This window comes from Mustela lutreola, chromosome 8 (assembly GCF_030435805.1).
Source record: "Mustela lutreola isolate mMusLut2 chromosome 8, mMusLut2.pri, whole genome shotgun sequence".
Lineage (NCBI taxonomy): Eukaryota > Metazoa > Chordata > Mammalia > Carnivora > Mustelidae > Mustela > Mustela lutreola.
Window position 1 is genome coordinate 126078980 of NC_081297.1, and position 21141 is coordinate 126100120.

Sequence of the window (21141 nt, forward strand, 5' to 3'; positions counted from 1 at the left end):
AGAAGAACAACAGAAATATTCCTATGGTCACACAGAATGAAAGGCCTGGTAAAATCAAGGCTCTGGCAGATCATGGAGGGAAGAAGATGAAGGCTGTGAGGTGAATAGTTTCATCTAACTGCACGATAACATTTAAAGAAAAAAGAAATCATAGGCTCAGGATTTAAAATCTCGCTTCAAAGCGTGATCAGGGAATGAAGAGGTTTCTGTGGCTTCCCTAAAATAGTCTTTCTGTCACTCAGGCAGAGGGCTAATGAAGCCGAAGATCAGAGGCAGAGACGGATCCTCAAGACCGATGAATTACAAAACAGACTGAATTCACCGTTTCACCAGGCCCTGCACGGTATTTGTTGGGGAAAAGTGGTTCTTCCCTTGAGAGCTGGGATGGAGGTATTTTGTAGGTGTCAGATAACTCTGAAACTCACAGAGCTTCCTGCACTAACAAAAGCAGCCTTTCTTCCCATTCTGATGAGGCAGATCCTATCTGGTTCAAAAACACTGCAAGTTCATCAACTGGTCACCTTGCAAGGAGACGTCCTCGTGGCCCACCCCATTTCTGCTCATTGACTCCAGACACACAAGGAGAGTGAGACTGCCATATGCCCTGAGACCAAAGTCAGACTTGGGAAGAAAAGGCTGACATGACAAAAGCATTATGGGAGACGTTATGGGAGAGAAGAGTTCAGAAAGTGTTGGCAAAAGAAGAAAATAATTTTAGATTGGATCAAATTTATATTACAGGTGTCCCCACCGAAACTTCTGGATTCAGTGTGCTAGATGAGACAACTGGAATGGGTTTACATGTCTTGTTGGATTGTCTGAAATGGAGTGACCATGGAGGCCCATGCCCGTGAAGTTTGGGTGCTCTGCCTTCCTTAATGACAAGGGAATAATCCAAAGGCTTAAAGGAGAAAGGAACAGTAGAGTGGATTCATAATACCTCATCTACTGGCCCAGCTTTGCAAGGAGGACAACCACAAAACAAAATACCCCACACAGTGCCGAGACGAGTATTAGCATTCTGGGTCCCGATTCCTGAAACAAGCAGAAGGTTTAGGTGTGACTGACGGTGCCTTATAGATTCCAGGGTCTTTAGGACTAAAATACACAGGCACTAAAATGTTTGTACTTTTTTTTTGGTATTAATTTATATAACAACAACAAAATCTAAGTTTGGGGAACAGAGGACTGACTTGAGTCACAACGATGAAGAATCACGGTCTTCTCCCAATTCCCAGACCTGAGGCAACTTCTAGACCCAGAACCCCTTGAGGAAAGAGGACCAGATGCTCTTGAGGATGACCCTCCAACAGCGCCCAAGTATATACCAATGATTTCCTCCTTTCCTTTTTTTTTAAATTAAAATTCAATTAATTAACATATGATGTATTATTTGTTTCAGGAGTACAGGTCTGTGATTCATCAGTCTTCTATAATACCCAGTGCTCATTCTAACACATATCCTCCCTAATGTCCATCACCCGGTTACCCCATTCCTCCTACCCCCTCCCCTTCAGCAGCCCTCACACTGTTTCCTATGAATAAGAGAAGAGTTTGTCTCCCTCTCTGGTTTCATTTTGTTTCATTTTTTCCTCTCTTCCCCTATGATCCTCTGCCTTGTTTCTTAAATTCCACATATCAGTGAGATATGATAATTGTCTTTCTGTGATTGACTTACTTCGCTTAGCATAATACCTTCTAGTTCCATCCACGTCATTGCAAATGGCAAGATTCCCTTTTTGATGGCTGAGTAATATTCCATTGTATGTGTGTGTGTACACATATCACATCTACAAGAGCAACTGAGCCCTGAGAAAAGAGACTTAAACAGGCCTGACGGGATTATTGTTATCTCCTAGCCAATGCTAATCCCCAGAGGCTCCAAATGCCGTCTCTGGTTAGCTCTGGTAGGTATAAGCAAATTTATGGGAAACAGGCGATAGCAGGGCACACTCCCAGCAGGACCATTCATGGTGAGACTCTTGGACCCCTGCATTCACCCCATAGTGATTCCCTCAGTGCTTAGTTGTAGCTGAAGTCCTAGCAGATTAGCCATGCTGGCTCCCTGACCTGTGATGTGAATCTCACTATGGTAGGAAGGGTTAAATAGAAGGCTCTGGAACAATCCCTCTATACTGAAATAATGAAGATGCTTTGTATATATGAAATCATTTAATCCTCACAATAAGCCTGTGATGTAGGATCTATTATCATCCCCATTTACAGAGAAGAAAACTGAGGTGCAGAGTAATTAAGCAATTTGGCTGAGTTGACAAAGCTAGTAAGCCTGGATTCAAACCCAGGCAGACCCTACAGTCCATATACCAAGTGAAGTCCATACATCTAGTCAGCTGAGATGTTTGCTGCAGAGAGAAGGAACAGAAAACAGATGGCGGAGGAAGGATGTTCTAAACACCGATGGTGTCTTTGTGAATGTTGTAGAAACGAGGGTTGTTGTGGCTGTTCATGGCAAGAGGAGTACGTAAAATGGGTAAGAGCATAGGATTTGAAGTCAGACTGCATGGGTTCCAATCTCACGTTTACTGCGGAAGACTTTGGGCAAGCTTCTTAACTTCCCTTTGGGTCAATTTCCCCACTCATAAAATGATAGTCCCTACTTAGTAGAGTTTTAATGAAAATTAAATGAGTTCACAGGTAAATAAAGTACCTGGAAGGTAGTGTTTGCTATTATTACCTTCCTTGCCTTGTCATGTATATTTTTATGCAATTAACTGATTTTGTTCTTCTCTTACTATTTTATCTAGGTTGTCTTAATGATGATTAACCTTAAAACTTAGTGGAGGGACGCCTGGGTGGCTCAGTTGGTTAAGCAGCTGCTTTCAGCTCAGGTCATGATTCCAGCGTCCTGGGATCGAGTCCCACAGGGAGCCTGCTTCTCCCTCTGCCTCTGCCTGCCATTCTGTCTGCCTGTGCTTGCTCTCTCTCCCTCTCTCTCTCTGACAAATAAATAAAATCTTAAAAAAAAAAAAAATTAGTGGAGATGCAACAGGGGGGGTTAAGGGGGTGGGAGAAGAATAAATGAAACAAGATGGAATTGGGAAGGAGACAAACCATAAGTGACTCTTAATCTCACAAAACAAACTGAGGGTTGCTGGGGGGAGGGGGGTTGGGGGAAAGGGGGTGGGGTTATGGACATTGGGCAGGGTACGTGCTATGGTGAGTGCTGTGAAGTGTGTAAACCTGGTGATTCACATACCTGTACCCCGGGGGATAAAAATATATGTTTATAAAAAATAAAAAATTATAAAAAAAAAAAAAGAAAGAAAGAAAAACCAACTTAGTCCAAAGGTCATAGAATAACGAGATGGGCTTGTTACTAACCTTGAAAAAGAATGTCCACCAGTCAGAAATCCTAAACTTAGAGCCAGAGTTAGACACCTCTATGACTTTAGTTCCCTCCTTTTGGAGAGACGGCAAATATGTTCACATTTTTACAAGGAATAATGCGTTATCTCAGGCCATAGAAAACTGCACAGCTTAAAGGTAGATTTCTGTGGATGCTTTGCTGAAAAAAGAAATTATGATCATGGTGAATGTTCAGTGATATTCACCTATAGTCATCCAATTTTTTATACTGGTTATGGACCCAAATGTGGATGGTAGGTTTTGTTCGTTTGTTTGTCTGTTTGTTTGTTTTTTCAGTGTCCCAAGATTCATTGTTTATGCACCACACCCAGTGCTCCATGCAATCCGTGCCCTCCTTAATACTCACGACCAGGTTCACCCAACCCCCCACCTCTCTCCCTTCTAAAACTGTTTCTCAGAGTCCACAGTCTCTCATGGTTTTGACAGTAGTATTAAGTACAGAGTTCATATGGTAATTATTTGTCGAATGATATTCTGATGTGTTTTTTCCAATGCCATCAACCAATTCTCCAGTTCTCAGCAGACACTGACTGGGTGTTTAACTCAGTTCTGACGCTGTCTACCTGCAGATAAGCATCAGTTCGCCCCAGTTAAGGGCTCACTCCCACAAGACTGTCCCCACTTCCAATGCCAATCAAAAGTCTAGGTTTTCACTTGTGCTTCTGACCAACTAACTATAAATTAGAGGTCCCCAAAGGTCCTTCCCCAAGTCTAATTTGAACAGCTCACAGGACTCAGAGAAACATTTGCTTCTATTTACCAGCTTATTATAAAGGATATGAACGGAAGCCAGAGGAAGAGTTACATAGGGCAAGATCTGGAAGGGTCCTGAGCTCAGGAGCTTCTGTCCCTGTGGAAGGGGACAGAAAGTGCACCATTCTTCCAGGACGTAAGTGTGTTCACCAAGTTCATCAAATCTTATTGTTCAACAGTTTTCACAGAGCTTAATCTGCAGTTCCCCCTTCCTCTCCTTCCCAGAGCTTGGTGGACAAGGCTAAAAGTTCCAGACTTTTAATCACCTGGTCTTTCTGGTGGTCATCCCTGTCCTGAAGATATTTAGGGGTCCCACCCTAGGTCACCTCATTAACACAAACTGTGGTGTGCTCAAAAGAGGCTCATTATGAATTGAAACAAGACACTCTTATCACTTAAGAAATTCCAAGTGTTTCAGGAGCTCAGTGTTAGGAACCAGAGATGAAGACCAAAGATATATCTCTTGATATAAATCACAATATCACAGTCATCTATGCCATGAGATTGTAAGTTCCATGAACACCCATTTTCTTTCTTGCTCACCAAGGTATCCCCTGGGTTAGTGCATGATTCTACACATGGGATTATATTAATAAATACTGGCACTTGTGACCCATTGGTTATGAATATGCTAATAAGTATTATCTATTGCTGGATAACAAATTACTACAAATTTAGCAGCTTAGAACAACATACATTTATTATCTCCCAGTTTCTGCGGGTCAAGAGTCCAGGCAGGGCTTCACTGAGTCCTCTACACCAGGGTCTCCCCAGAGAGCTATACCACAATCTTGGCCAGGGCTGCAGTCCTACCACAAGGTTCGACCGGGGGATGATCTACCTGTAAGCTCAGGTGACTGTTGGCAGGAATCAGCTCCTTGTGGGTTGTTGTGCTAAGGGCCCCAGTTTCCTGCCTGTTGTCAGTTGGAGATTAGCCTCTGTTCCTGCCATGTGGCCCTCTCCATAGGGCAGCTCACCTGTAGTCCCTTCCTTCATTAAAGCCAGCATGGAAAAGGGTCTGCCCAGAAGAGGGGCATTGCAATCGTATGTAACATACTAACATATATGTCATCACATACATTCCATTACCTTTTGGTCAAAGGCAAGTCATAGGACCTGCCCACGCTCAAGGGCAGAGAATTCTGCAAGAGCAGAGGTACAAAGAGGCAGGGATCACTAGGCACCATCTCAGAATCTGTCTGCTTCAAGAATTGGCCAGTAAATACCCTCATCAACTGAGCTAAGTTGTAGCCATTCTCTAGGGAAGGCAGCATAGTGAATGTCTAAGAAAGGCCAGAGAGTTCTCATTAGCTCCGCCTTCACTCAGGCCCTGCTGTTGTCAGGTTGCACAGGGAGGCAAAGGTCATCTGAAGATAAAAATATTCACTAATATCAAATTAGTCCCCACGCAAACAAACCCCTCTCCTCTTAATGCTAGGATATGTCCACATACGTCTCATCTTGCCAGAGCTGCCTCTTGCTAATTGTGTGAGTCTGCAATGCAAATACCATCAAGCCAATTGCACAGGTGCTCAAAAGAAAATTACTTGAATAAAAAGAAAAAAAGAAAGAAAATTATTTGAGTACCAGAGCCTTAGAAGAGGCTCTTGGGAAAACTGATGAAGCCCTCAAATAATTTTGCAAAACGGATTCTTGTTTTGATCATGTTGGGCAATTTAAGGATTAAATGTATCCTGTTATCATACCATTTGGGAATAAATAAAATGAAAAAACATAAGCTAAATGGATATTTTTTTCATCTAAGGAAATTGTCTGGATGCAAAATAACCTGAATAACCTAATCTTATATGGAAGAAAAAAATAATAACACTGTCCCATAATTTTATTTTATTTTTTATTATTTATTCTAAATAAAAAATTACTTATTCTAAATAAATTTTATTATTTATTCTAAATTCTAAATTTATTATTTATTCTAAATTTTTATTATTATTCTAAACTACTATTTATTCTAAATTTATTCTAAATTCTAAATAAATTACTCTAAATTTATGCTAAAATTATTTTTATTATTTACTCTAAATTCTAAATTATTCTAAATTTATTCTAAATGTGTGATCTTGGCCAAGTTACTTAATTTTTCTGTGTCTCAGTTTACACAGATATATCATGAAGAGGCTAGCAATAATGGTGCCCATATCACCCACTAGGCCATCGCCTACTTTGACCCTACTAACAAGGCCAATGTCGAGGCAGGTGCCCATTACATTTACAGCTGGGGCGAGATGCCCAGATGTCCCTTTTCTGCCTCCAAAAGGCTGGGCCTCAGCAGCGTAAACCAGAGTGGCCGAGTAATGAAGGGCAAGGGGGCTTCAAGTTTAGGATAATTTCTTCTCTAACCACTTTTGGAAAAAGTCCATCTACCAGGAATCCACCTACAACAAAGACCAAATCATATACTGGCCCTTGAAAGATTCCAGAGCAGATAAGTAACTTTCCAAAGGGCAGCAGATAGCAAGGAGCAGACTCAAAGCCAGCTGTAAGTCACTCCAAAGCCCAATCTGATGCTTTTTTTCCTACACTTCTCTTTGCACAGCCCGGTGGGTTGGAGGATGGGCAGGGAGGACTGGCTGACTGGGGGAAATGCAATAGCACTTGGAAAATAAGGGGTCAGATCAACAGCCAACCCAAGAACATCACCAGCCTTGCTTATCCTTCCCCTCCTCGACAAACCCTTCCATCTCTCAGCTTTCCCCTGCCTCCACCCCACCTCTCATGTCCCTCCCGTGTGCTGCTTAAGATTTGTGAATGGTACCCTTGAGATCTTAGGGGAAGAGAAACCATCTAAATCAAAAAAGCAAATAAGGGGGCACCTGGGTGGCTCAGTGGGTTAAGCCGCTGCCTTCGGCTCAGGTCATGATCTCAGGGTCCTGGGATCGAGCCCTGCATCGGGCTCTCTGCTCAGCAGGGAGCCTGCTTCCCTCTCTCTCTCTCTGCCTGCCTCTCCATCTACTTGTCATTTCTCTCTGTCAAATAAATAAATAAAATCTTTAAAAAAAAAAAAAAAAGCAAATAAGTCAAAATTGAACCATCTTCCAGCTGTTCTGTTTGGATAGAGAGGGAAACCCAAAACTAGGCCCAGGAGTGTTAAAGTTCATTATCAAAACACAGTGCCTGCAGGGTTCATTCTTAATAAACCCATGGAATGAGACAGAATCTAGGGAACTCAGGGGATGGTCACTGCTTGGCAGATCGATGACACGGACGTAAGCGGCGGAGTCCACACGCAGGCAAGCTCAGCGGACTGAGGCGCTGTTTGGACCTGGGAAGGATCAGCAGCACCCTTGGGACGTGGGATTCTGAGCATGAAAATGGCCCTTCTTATCTGCAAGTCAGGGTATCTCTGTTCTTGAGACGTGAAGGAGAGACTAAACAAGATCCTTGGAGACCCAGCGTGGAATGGAAAGGAAAATGCAGCGTTTCTATCCTAGTGATATTGTCTTAGAAAAAAGGCACTGAGGGGACAGGAAGTATTGTTCTCTAGCTGGGGCAGGTACGCTAGCCAGTACAAGCTGGGACTAAAATCACCTCGTGCCACTGTGGAAATATTTTCGTTCAGCTTTAACTGAGACTAAGAGACTGTAGGTAACACACCAGGCGGTATTTACCTGTGTCTCACTGAGGAAAGTACATCGGGACTTGGACATCCTGGGTTATCTTCGTCTCCTCAGTAAAATGGTGAAAGGGAATTAGAGAATATTTACACCTCAGAAACCCCAGAAAAACAAGGAATAATAAATATCATCCAGGTGGGTCAAATATCTTAGGTTAAAAATCTGATCTCCCATAATCCTGATGGGATTTTCAGGATTTCAATGTTTAAGGGTAAACACTGTTTACCCCTACAGTTTCAATGTTTAAGGATAAAAAAGTCTCCAAAACACAGGGGGTACATGGGTGGCTCAGTGGGTTAAGCCTCTGACTCTTGATTTCAGCTCAGGTCAATATCTCATGGTCGTGGGACCCAGCCCCACGTAGGGCTGCCCCCTCAGCTGAGGGAGCCTGCTTCTCTCCCTCTCCCACGGCCCCTACCCATGCTTGTGCACACTCACCAAATAAGTAAAGAAATAAATAGAATCTTAAAAACAACAACAAAAAAACCCTCTCCAATATAGTTAACAATTTATTACACATGTGTGAAAACTTTCAAAAATATACTTTTGAGGGGCATCTGGCTGGCTCAGTTGGTGAAGCGCGTGACCCTTGATCCTGGGGTTGTGAGTTCAAGCTTCAAGCTGGGGGTTGAGACTACTTAAAAATAAAAATCTTCAAAATCAATAAATAAAATCTTTAAAAAATATGCGATCTTTACCCTTGAGTCTCTAACGTCTAAAACGTTTGTAAAAACACATCTGTTATATGTATTAGATTATAAATTACATGCATCAGGATGTTATGGGAATGAGATGTTCTTACTGTCTTTGATCATACTCCCTAGAACCAGAGCTGGAGACAGGTACTGGAAAGCACACAGTTTTCCTAAAGGAGCACACTCAGGAGAAAGGGAGCGAGAGAGGACAGGGCAGGAGAAGGAGCTAAGCAAAGTCAGGGTCTCAGCTGGAGATGGGCTCCAGAACGGTCTCACAGGGAGCTCTGCATGTGTTAACCTGCCTCTCTGAGTTGGTCTCATACTGTGGTAAGGGAGCCAGGCTTTCATACTTCTGTGTCAATTAGCCACTGGCTAATGGTTAGCCCTAGGGATGGGGGTACTTTCCTGGGTGCGATGGGTCCCTTTGGGCTGAGGGCAATTCTGTGAAGAAGGGAGGCAGCCAGGAAAAGTCACCTGGCCAGTGCACCAGCCCCAGCCAGTACGTTCATGACGACTGCAAAATAAACATGCCTGCCAGGGCTGAGAGTAACCCACTATCTAGAACCCCATGAGCCGGGGACGAAGGGATCTTGCCACTGTCAGTATGCTACAGATTTCTTGGTGGTCAGTCACTGGTATGAGCTTCCTCCGTGGACGTCTGTTCAAAATAAACACTTTGGCAGGTTCCAGTCCAAATCTAAGAGGGATCTTCATTTTCCCACAGCGACAGACAAAAACCGATTCAAAACGGATAAGACTAAATCATATTAAAAATCAAACAGTAAAAAACTGGAAGAAAATAAAATTAAGTATTTATTATCATTTTCTTTTTTTTTTTTATTAAAAGATTTTATTTATTTATTTGACAGAGAGAAATCACAAGTAGGCAGAGAGGCAGACAGAGAGAGAGAGAGGAGGAAGCAGGCTCCCTGCTGAGCAGAGAGCCCGATGCGGGACTCGATCCCAGGACCCTGAGATCACGACCCGAGCCGAAGGCAGCGGCTTAACCACTGAGCCACCCAGGCGCCCTATTATCATTTTCAAAGAAGGGAGTGATTTTTATTTTTTTTAATGCCTGGAAGTAAGGAGGAAAAATATCATAAAGGAAAAAATCAGCAACTTTTACTGCATAAAAACAGAGAACTTCTATTCATCAGGGGAAAAGAAACAACTCTTCATAGACAAAGTCAAATAGTAAACAACAATTAGGAAAGAATGTTTCTGCAAACTTAAAAAAAATAAAAAGAAATCCTTGACAAATAGAGATCGCTCATTTGGCAAGGGGAGAGCATTTTCACAGCACTCTCCTTGCCAGATTCTGGAATAAAATCCTCCATGAGCAAAAGGGATTGAAAAGGGATTAAAACATCCCTTTTCAAGGGCTCCCTGGGACTAACCTTGTACAAGTTACTTCATTGTTCTGTACCTCAGTTTCTTTATCTGTAATATGGTGATGACAACAACAACAATGTTTTACTATTAAAACAATAGTAATAACGCCTACCTCTTTTTGTTGTCATTCTTGGGGCTTCAAGAACCAGGTAGTGTACAAAAAATTGCCCACGCTTGTAAAAAGAGTACATCAAGGGGCGCCTGGGTGGCTCAGTGGGTTAAGCCTCTGCCTTCGGCTCAGGTCATGATCTCAGGGTCCGGGGATCAAGTCCCGCATCGGGCTCTCTGCTCAGCGGGGAGCCTGCTTCCCTTTCTCTCTCTCTGCCTGACTCTCTGCCTACTTGTGATCTCTCTCTCTCTGTCGAATAAATTAATAAATAAAGAGGACATCAAGAATTAGAAAGAGAAAAGGGAGCTATCACGGGTGACAGAGCGCAAGCATCATGGCAATAACTGGAAGTGGGGTTCTGGCATGGGGGTGCGTATCTGCTAACTGCGTCCATGCCCCCGCATGAAGCCAGAACTCTAGAACTTAGGGCAGGCAGCTGCCAGGGGACCCTTGATACCACTAGAGAATTCCTCCTTCCCTACTATGGTAGAGACAAAATCTGTTTCCTGTCACGCTCCCTTGTCAGATGTGGTCATGCCACCAAATTCAAGCCTCTAGAGTGCGACAGGAAGTGATGTGTACATTCCTAGGCAGGCACTCATCACATCTGGTCGCAGTCTCCTTTCCTTTTCGACAGCTGGAAACTGCATATTTGGAGACTCCACTCAGACCGTGCAGATAATATGGGGTCCTCTGACAGGCAGAGCCACTAGGTGGGGAAAGCTGAGGTCCCAGAGTACCCTGGGAGCAAAGCCACCTACCAGCTGGGAACACATACCCTGGATGGTTTCATGAGCAAGAAACAATCTTCCATATTCATGCCTCTAAATGACTGGGACTCCTTACAGTTTGGCCTGCCTTGATACAGTAATGCTGAGCTAAACCTGTTCCTAAATCACACCCGCAGCCTTTCCTATAGAAACCTCCCGGGCACTAAAGAGCAGCGGCCCTCGCAACAAATGGGAAGAGACAACGTCCGTACGTTAAAGGCTATGCATACGATTCCAAGGCACTTGCTAAAAGGGTTGGGCCCCCAATGCTTACCCCTCTTGGCTTATGAAAAAGATGGACAAGCTTTTTCTGTAGAAGGAGAGGTAGTAGGTACTGTACATGACTTTGCAGATTACAGAGTCTCCCTTGAAACTATTCATCTCTGCCCTTTTGTAGCACAAAGATTGCCTCAGGCAATAACTGAAAAATGGCCCTGACTGTGCTCCAGGAAGTCCTTATTCACAAGGACAGGGAGCCGGGTTATTTGGCTGCAGGCCACAGTTTGCTGATCCCTGGCCTGTAGGGGTCCCTAGAATTCCCACTGTTAGAGAATCATTTGTTTGACTTATACCTAGCAAAGTTATTAAAATAGAAATGGGCAAATTGTAAAAGGTTCCATTCTTGGGGCGCCTGGGTGGCTCAGTGGGTTAAAGCCTCTGCCTTCAGCTCAGGTCATGATCTGCTTAGCAGGGAGTCTGCTTTCCCCTCTTTCTCTGCCTGCTCTCTGCCTACTTCTGATCTCTGTCTGTTAAATAAATAATAAATAAATAAATAAATAAATAAAGGTCCCATTCTTTGCATTTTAAGGACAGCCTTATGTTGCACCTGCTTTTCTTTCTTTCTTTTTAAAGATTTTTATTTATTTGACAGAGAGAGAGAGCGTGCACGTGCATGAGAGAGTACAAGCGGCGGGGGGGGGGGGGGCGGACGGAGAAGCAGGCTCCTTCTTGAGCAGGGAGCCTATTGTGGGGCTCAATCCCAGGATGCTGGGATCATGACTTGAGCCAAAGGCAGACGTTGAACTAACTGAGCCACTCGGGTGCCCCTGCACCTGATTTTCTTGAGTTGACATTCCTGATCAAGAGCCTAAAGCTAAACTTTTTTTAAAATGATGGGCATATTTAATTAATCATTAACTCTGTCATTGCCTAGCTTAAAGCTTTTCAAAATAGATTAGCATCAACAGGACAACTGTTGGAAACATACCAACTTTACTTAAGATATTTCTAGAGAGGGGTACCTGGGGGCCTCAGTCGTTAGGTCTTTGGCTCAAGTCATGATCTCAGTGTCCTGGGCTCCAGTCCCGCATCAGGATCCCGGCTCAGCAGGGAGCCTGCTTCTTCCTTTCCTGCTCCCTCTGCTTGTGTTCCCTCTCTCAATGTCTCTCTCTCTCTCTCTGACAAATAAATAAAATCTTAAAAAAAAGACATTTCTAGAGAAAGTCATGATTGATTGATCGATTGGACACCATGGTCCAGATGCTGATCTACATGCTTTAAATATATGATATCCAATCATCACAGAAACTCCCAAGTCCCCTTACAGAGGAGGACATTGAGACTTATGAGAGGTAAGCAGTTTGTGTAAGATCACAAGTCTAGATGTGTCTAGATTCAAAGCCTCTATGCTCACCTCGCAGCCTCCTGGTTCAGAAACTAAAGGGCATGGGCAGAGATTTTGATGGAAAACTAGAGGCTGGGGGCTCCTGGGTGGCTCGGTCAGTTAAGCGTCTGCCTTTCATCTCAGGTCATGATCCCCAGATCAAGCCCTGGATCAGGCTCCTGCTTCTCCCTCTCAGCCTGCTGATCTCCCTGTTGGTGCTCTCTCTCTTTCAAATAAATAAACAAAATCTTTAAAAAAAAAAAAAAAAAGAAAGAAAGAAAGAAAGAAAGAAAGAAAAGAAAAGAAAAAGAAAACTTGAGCCTGGCCAGGAGAGGAGACTGCTTGGTTCTACACCTTGAGGGATAGGTTTCTGTGGTTGAGAGCATCAGGTAGCAGAGGTCAGGCCACTGCGTATCCTGAAAGGATTATACCATGAACCGCTGGCTGAATAGTCCAAATGTGAACTGTTTTACTACAATGGGTAGTCGGCAAAGAGCAGAAATGAGATTATTACACTTACTGAGCACCTACTATGTGTCAAGCAACATTCCAGATACTTTACATGGATTTACACGGATTCAACTGTGCAGTCTGCATGAGACCCCTTTGAAGTAAGTACTATTATCATCTCCATTTGAAGGCTCAGGAACCGAGGCACAGAGAGACCAAGTAACTTATCCAAGCTTTAGAGGTGGCAGAGCCAATGTCAACGCCACACCCCAAAGCTCGTATCTTCATCCCCTTACTATAGTGCTCCCTGAAACAGGAAATAATAACATTCCATGTCCTGTAACTCTTCTCTCACTCCCTCCCTCCTTTCTTTCCTTCCTTCTTTTTGAGAGAGACAGGGAGAGCAAGTGGGGAGGGAGCGGGGCTCCTAAGCAGACTCCACGACCAGCATGGAGCCTGTCTTGGGACTTGATTCCATGACCCTGAGATCATGACCTGAGCTGAAATTTGGATTCCGACCCTTACCTGACTGAGCCACCCACGCACCCCCATAATTATTCTTATCACTGTCCTGCGTGCAGGTGCCCACTCCTACCTAGAATTGGTCTGGAGTCTTCATCACACTTGGGCAAATCTCGCTCTCATTTTTATGTCTCACAGACACAGAGGGCTAGGGGATGTTAAGTAAGAAGGACGATGTCAAGAGCCAGTCTTGGAAACGAATGCTGCCTCTTTAAATTACTGACTTAGGAATTACTTAAACATCCCTGCGAGTCCATTTTCTCAGCCAAAGAATAGGCTCCCATCAGTATATTAAGGTAACGCCATAAGCCCTGTGATACCTAGTAGGTAAGCAGGTAACACCTAACAGATAATATCTATTACGGCGACGCCTACCACCATGCCTGGAGCACAGGTACATGTTGCTCACGTGTCCGTGTCCTGCCCTCCTCCAGGATTCTAGTCCTGCACTCTGCCTACCCCAACATGAGCAGGAATCGCTGTGTTGCATTCATTCTGCTGGGGGGATCTGAGCTGTCAGAGGTCCGCACTCGACTTTCTTTTGTTACAAATTGCATCCTCTAGTGTCTGCCCCTCTTCTGAGAATCTCTGAGGACTTGGCTGGCTCCAGGGAGACAACAAGTACCATTTTTACTTGGCTAAGAGGAAAGTTGTGACACAATACAAGAACAACAGCTTTTCCAGAAAAATTCGAGAGAAATTCCACATTTTCTTCCTTTCCCATAGTTCTTCCCAGTCTATGAACTGCTCCCCCTGGAAACCAGATAGAAGCAGCTGGCAGTCAGGAAGCCCTGCACGGTCCACAGGGTCAAGCAGGAGCTGGGTGCAGCCAGATTCTCAGTCATCGCATCTTCTGAAACCCCCTCAGACTGCTCTCCTGAGGGACAGCAGTTTTAGGGCAGGAGTCCATTTTATTCTGAAACAACTGCCAAGCATGAGGAGTACCTAGCCCGTGGCGCTGGACAGGAGTGAGTGACGTGCTGCCTCTGATTTACGTCTATCCGTCCCTTTGAGAAAATGTTCATTGCTAGGTGATGTTAACCTCTTGTATCAGCCTCTATTTTTAGCCTCCGAGGGAGTGATGAATCAGGCTATAATCTGACAGTATGCAGACAGGCACACTTAGGGCAAATTAAATTATGGTGCCTCAGACATCATCACATTTCTAAAGAATAGAGCCAAAATGCATTATAGCTTACATTTTTTTCTAAAGGACCTATTATACATCATAATGTCAAATATTACTCAAGTTTCCTCCAATTTTATTTTTATTTACTGATTTTTTTATTAGATTTATTTGTTTATGGGAGAGAGAGAGAGAGAGAGCAAAGGGTAGAGATAGAGGGACAAAAAGAATCCCAAGCAGACTTCCCACTGAGTGAGGAGCCCACGCCGGGCTCCATATCAGGACCCCAAGATCATGACCTGACCTGAAATCAAGAGTCAGATGTTTAACTTACTGAGCCACCCAGGTGTCCCAAGTTTCCTCCAATTTTCATCAAGCCTCACATGCCCATGCAGCTTATACTAAAAGCCAGAGATAGACATTATTTCTCTTGGATATTATGTGGTGAGCTCAGACTCTTCTGGTGGAAACAATATTCTCAATCACCTACTCTATGACAGGTACTGTCTTGGCACCAGGGAGACAACAGTGAACAAAAGCAAGACATAATTTTTACCTTTATGGAATCAGTTTAGAGAGGAGATTGATGTTAACCACATAATCAAATAAATAAATGATAAGGGTTTGAGTGTTAAATTATATTATTTGGTCTCTGATTCTATCTGTCTCCAACCATCTCTTAGCTCTGCTGTCTTCTACTTGGCTTCCTCTTCCAGCATCCTCTCCCTGTGTGACTAAGATGACCACTTGCAGTGCCTGACTACTGTGGTGCTAATAAGTGATGATCCTAGAAGAACGACTGTCCCTAAAACTCCAGCAAAGTTCCAGGGAAGATGCTGATTGGCTTGGCTGAGATCACATGCTCATTCTTACACTCCTATGGAGACTGGGAAAGGAATAATGTGATTGGCCAGCCCAGGTCACATGTGTACTCACTAGGCGAGGAAGGGAGGGGCAGTGTCAGTCTCTCCATAGGTCAGGGACCCTATGGCGGAGCAGGATTCCTGAGGCATAGGAGAAGGTGGTTTCCTCCATGAAAGAATGATGGGCTAATCAATGTTTGTCTGCCAAAATGTCAGAACGGTGACATTTAAAGTCAGTAGGGTAAAAGAAGAGAAGTAGCATTGCAAGATATCCTTTTTCTGTGTCTCATCTGGCTCCTCTGGGGGCCAGAGACTGAGGCATACAGCATGTTGGAGAGGGAGGTTTTCAGCACCACACAGGCATGGACTCCAGTCCTGCCTCCCTCACGTCTTAGTGGCTCTGTGGCCTTAGACAAGTCGTCTACCCTCTGTAAGACAGTTCCTCCACTGGTAGCATAGGGATAATAATTCCACCTCTTTGGGGCTGTTGGGGAGATAAAATGAAAACAAAGAAGTGCAGTGCTGGGAGAACTGGAGGTGCTTGGTGGATGTGGGTATTTAGAAATCTCCCCAAGGGATCATGTTATATAACAAATATTGTAGATGGGCTCCTAACCTGTGGGATGAAGGGAAGGATGGTGTTTGGAGACAAAAGGAAGAAAATATATATAAACAAATTAATAAGCATAGTCATATTCTGAAAAGCGTTCTGATGGAAATAAACAAGAAAACCACCAACAAAAAATCAGATAATGAGTGGAAGCCTCCTTTGGATAGGATAGACCAGGATGGACTCCCTGAGATGATGACATGTGAACTGAGTACTGAAGGCAGAGAGATTATTAGACAAAAAGCTTGGGAGAGGGTTCTAGATAGAGAAAACAGCAAGGGCAAAGGCCCTGAGGCAGGAAAGGGATGGGCATGTTCAAGGAACAGAGGGAAGACTAGTGGTTGGAATGGTGAGATTAAAGAGGTAAGTAGGAAACAGATCAGAAAAGGGCTTCCAAGCCTTAATAAGAGTGTAAGAGTATCAAGCTCCATGCTCAATGATATGCCTGGTTAAAATTCTAGTAAGATCAATAGAATTATCAGGTATAGAATACAATGGGAAAGGGCATGTGAAGGGAGACAAGCTAGGAGACCGTTGTTGTCTATGATAGACAGTAGGGATGTAGCTTAAGGCAGTGGAATTGGAGACCAGAGAAATGCATGGATTAGAGATATGTTTTGGTTGTAGGACCAGGAAGTCCCCAGGATGAATTTGTTATGTGGGAGAAGAAGGAAAGGGTGGAATTAAAGATAAATCTTGATTCTGAGGTTTGAGCAACTGGGTGAATCTGGGACCATTTACTGAGATGGAGAAGCCTTATGAAGAAACAGGTTTGAGATATTGAGTTTGAGGTGCCTACAGGGACCGGGTGGCAGGGGATTAGGCAGTCATATGATCAAGGCTGGGTCTCAAGGGAGAGGCCAGGGCTGGGGTACAAAGTGTAAATCATGGGACTAGAGGAGATCATCAGGAAAGATGGGACATAAGAGAAGGGGGAAAGCCTCACCCTTGAGACTCTCCCGCATCAGACTTGAGACTCACAGAGGAAGAAGAAGAGACTCACACAGGAAGAGAAGCCATGACCCAGGAGGGGAATGAGAAGAGTCGAGGTGATAGAGAGCAAGGGAGAAAAATATTTCAAAAGCAGGAAGTGGTCAGCTCTGAGAAGAGCTATGAGAGATTAGTAAAATGAGGACAAGAACATGAGCTCTACATTTAAGAGAAAAAAAAAAATCTACCCTTTACAGCAGTGCTCGCAGACTGATCTCTTTCTAAAACAGAGCTGATAATGTTACTCCCTTCGTTACAAAATTCAGTGGCTCACCACCAACTCCTTAACAAGGCATATTGGCCTGCTTCTTTCCAGCTTGGCCTCCATCTGCTCTCATTTCCCACTCCTTTGCCCGGGCTTCTTCTGAACAGCAACCATGGCTGGTCCTGTCTCTCTTAGCAACACCGCTCTCCAGGTCTGTGCAGTTTCTCGGACCTGCACTGCCCTTCTGATGGATGCTGCGCCCTGGCCCAGCCCTGATTCTACCTCCAGACCATGTGGTTTGAGCCATTCTCTAGGATCTCACAAATCCCCTGCTTGGATGTCTCATACAGCACTCCTCAGGTTGCATTAGAATTGTTTCCCACCTGAAGTACCTGGGTGGCCTAATCGGCTCAGCATCTACCTTTGGCTCAGGTCATCATCCCAGGATCCTGGGATGGAGTCCCACACTGGGCTCCCTGCTCAGTGGGGAGTCTGTTTCTCCCTTTGCCCCTCCCCTCCCCCTGTTCCTCCCCTCCCCTTGTGTGGGTGTGCACACACTCTCTCTCTCTCAAATAAATAAAATCTTTAAAATTAAAAAAAAGAAAAGAATTTTTTCTTGATTGGTCTCACCCATTAGACTATGAATTTCTTTATAGTTGGGACTCTGTTTTGTGCCTCCTTAGTGCCCAGCACAATACCTAATCTACAGGAGATGCTTACTAGGTATTTGTTGAATAAATTTCCTAAAAACTAATATTTCAAATAGAAGTTCTAACAATTCTTAAAGGAAAAGCAAAGTTCAAATGTATCTTTTGAACCTGAATATACATACAAATCCCCTCACTCAAAAAATCATCTTAAAAGGTACCAAGTGCTCCTGGTTGTGGGCTGAATTATATCCCTCGCCCCTAAACCCCCAAATATGTTGAAGTCCTAGCTCCCAATACCTCAGAACAGGACCTTCTTTGGATATGTGTCTTTATAGAGGTAATCAAGTTAAAATGAGGCCCATAGGGTGAGTCCTGGTCCAATATAACTGGAGTCCTTATAAAAAGGAAAACTTTGGACAGAGACTGATACCCACAGAGAGAAGCCATGTGAAGATGGAGTACCCATAAGCCTAAGACTTCCCGAGGCCGCGAGAAGCTAGGCGAGATCTGGAATGGTTCCTTCCCCAGCACCTTCAGAGGGAGCGTGGCCTTGCTGACATCTTGATTTAGAACTTCTGGCCTCCAGAACCATGAAACAACAGATTACTGTTGTTTCAAGCCACCCAGTTTGGGGTATTTTGTTATGGCTCCCCGGGAAATTAATATACTCCCCAACATGGAGAGAGCCCAAATTTGCTTTGTCACTTTGGCACTCCATAAACTTAGCTCTTTATGCTAAAGAGTTGAAGAATGAAAAAATCAGGAGGAAAAAAAACCAAACAAACCAAAGAGCACTCTCCTCAATTTTGCTAACAGGGAATTGAAGAGAATCATCAAAGACTTCCTTTAATCATGTTTAAATTAATCTACAAATTGTATTGATATTAAATTAACTCGATGCACTTTGATAATAATAATATACTCTAAAGAGTGGAAACTGATTCTATTAATTTGAATGTCATATTTTATTCAGTAAAAGAAAGTCAAGTATTTTCTTCTGCTCATTTTATAAACTCGGATGCATCTCATTATTAAATAAAATAGTGTATTAATTAAAAAGTTATGGGTCTGCCTGGCTGGCTGAGTCAGTGGAGAATGCAAGTCCTGATCTTGGGGTTGTGAGTTGGAGCCCCATGTTGGGTGTAGAGATTACTTAAAAATAAAATCTTCAAAAAAGTAAAAATAAACATTAAAAATAAAAAGTTATTTATAAAACTGTAAAGGTATGGATTGAAACAGAGAGATGGTGTGATGATTAAGTTTGTATCAACTTGGGGCACCTGGGCGACTCAGTGGGTTAAGTGGCTGACTCTTGATTTCAGCTCAGGTCATGATTTCAGGATCCACGTTGGGCTCCATGCTCAGAGGGGAGTCTGCTTAAGATTCTCACTTTTCCTCTCCCTCTGCCCCTTCCCCCTGCTCTATCTCTCTAATAAATAAATAAATAAAACTTAAAAGAAAAATGTTGTGTCAACTTGGCTGAGCTAAAGGATGCCCAGGTAGCTGGTGAAGCGTCATTTCCGGGTATGTCTGTGAAGGTGCTTCTGGAAGAGATCAGTGCTTGAATTGGTAGATGGTGGGCATCATCCAATCTGCTGAGGGCCTAAGTGAAACAAAAAGGCAGAGGAAGGGCAGATTTGCTTTTTACATGAGCTGGGACGTCCATCTTCTCCTGTCCCAGGGCATTGTTCTTCCTGGTGCTTGGGCCTTTGAACTCAGACCACTGGCTTTCTTGGTTCTCCAGCTTAACGACAAGCTTCTTGTTGGGACTTCTCAGCCTCCCTAACTGCAAAAACCAATTCCAACAATAAATCTGTTATATATGTCTTTATATATATCCCATTTCTTTCTGTGTCTCTGGAGAACTCTGACTAATACATACGGGGAGGTGAAAATTTCCAGAATCCATGGGGAGATGGCAGAGAAATGACGACTGACTGATTTGAATAGAGAAGAAAAAAGAAAGGAAGTTCAGACGTTGGGGAGGCATTACTCAATCGAACCAAGAAAACAAGCCACTGCGAGGGTTTACATAGAGGGATGTAATGCAGGGCACGGAGTACACAGACCGGGAGAGCCAAGCACCAAACAGGACAATGAGGCACACCTGAAATGAACAACCAAAGGAGCCACTGCTGCCTCAGGCTGGAGCAGGTTTCTCAGTCTGGCCACTACTGACATTTTGGGGGTAGATCGTCCTGCTGTGGGGGGCTGTCCTGCGCCTCATAGGATGTTTAGCCTTGATCTCTGGCCTTTATCCAGTGGATGCTCAAAGGACCACCCATTGCAAGCTGTAACAACCAAAAAGGGTTCGGGACATTGCTAACTGTCCCTTGAGTCGTGGGGTGGGAGGAGCAGGAAGGAGGGGGAGACAGAGATGTTCCTGCTTGAGAAACGCTGAGCTAAAGGGATGAAAGGACGAGGTGGTATTACCAGAAGCCAGGGTCATCCGGGGTCACCCAGGGAAAGCGGGGACCGTGAGGTAGAGGGGTCTGTCCAGTGGGACTTCGAGGAAGAAGAGGCCCCAGGCAGAAAGGGAAAGGGAGGAATACATTGGTTTCTCTCTTGCCCCTCGACCTCCTTCAGGCTAGAGCTGCCCTCCTGACACCCAGAGCAAACCAAAAGCAGGGAATGGTCCCGAGAATGCAGACCCCGGAGCAGTACAAGGATTACCTTAAAACTCTGATTCTAAATGAGGACAACAGTTTAAATCTGAGGTCGAACTTTGAGACCGGTGCCCGTTCCAGCTGATCGCTGCAGGGTCCTAAGAAGGTGTTCAACACACTCCCGTGTTTTAGTAAAATTTGCATCACGCTTCCCATCACGTTGGGTGGAATGGAGAAGGTGGGGGCTGTTTTGAAGATCTGGTTAAAGGAAAGTTGAGGTGGGTATCAGCTCTACCCTCGGACCTGAGCAATAGGGGCTCCTGTTCTGGGCCCAGACTTTAGAGCAGCTCACGCTGGCTCTCCTCCTGCTGCACCCTGCCCTTGAGATGAGAAGTCTTTAGGGCCAAAGGGATATGCCCACCCAGAATTTATGCGCTCCCAGTCTTGCCCAAACTTTGAGTGCCTAGGACCCTAGAATTCCCTGCCCAAATGGTCCTGGGCCTGCTTCCAGGATCTACATGGGCCTCTCCCCTCAGTCCAGCCTTCTGAGAGTGGACCCTGCTGTAGGTGTGCACACCTCTAGGTCCCAGACAGGGCTGGTTGCTGGAGGTTATGGGTATAGCTTGGATGTGTGGACAAGAACATCTGCAGATGATTGTGTGAGGCTTCTCATGGTACAGAATGGAGTTAGGAATGGGAACAGATGGGGGTCATAAACAAGCAATAAAATCAATAGAAGCCATTCTGACACTGAGAGGCACATTATAAGCCAAAA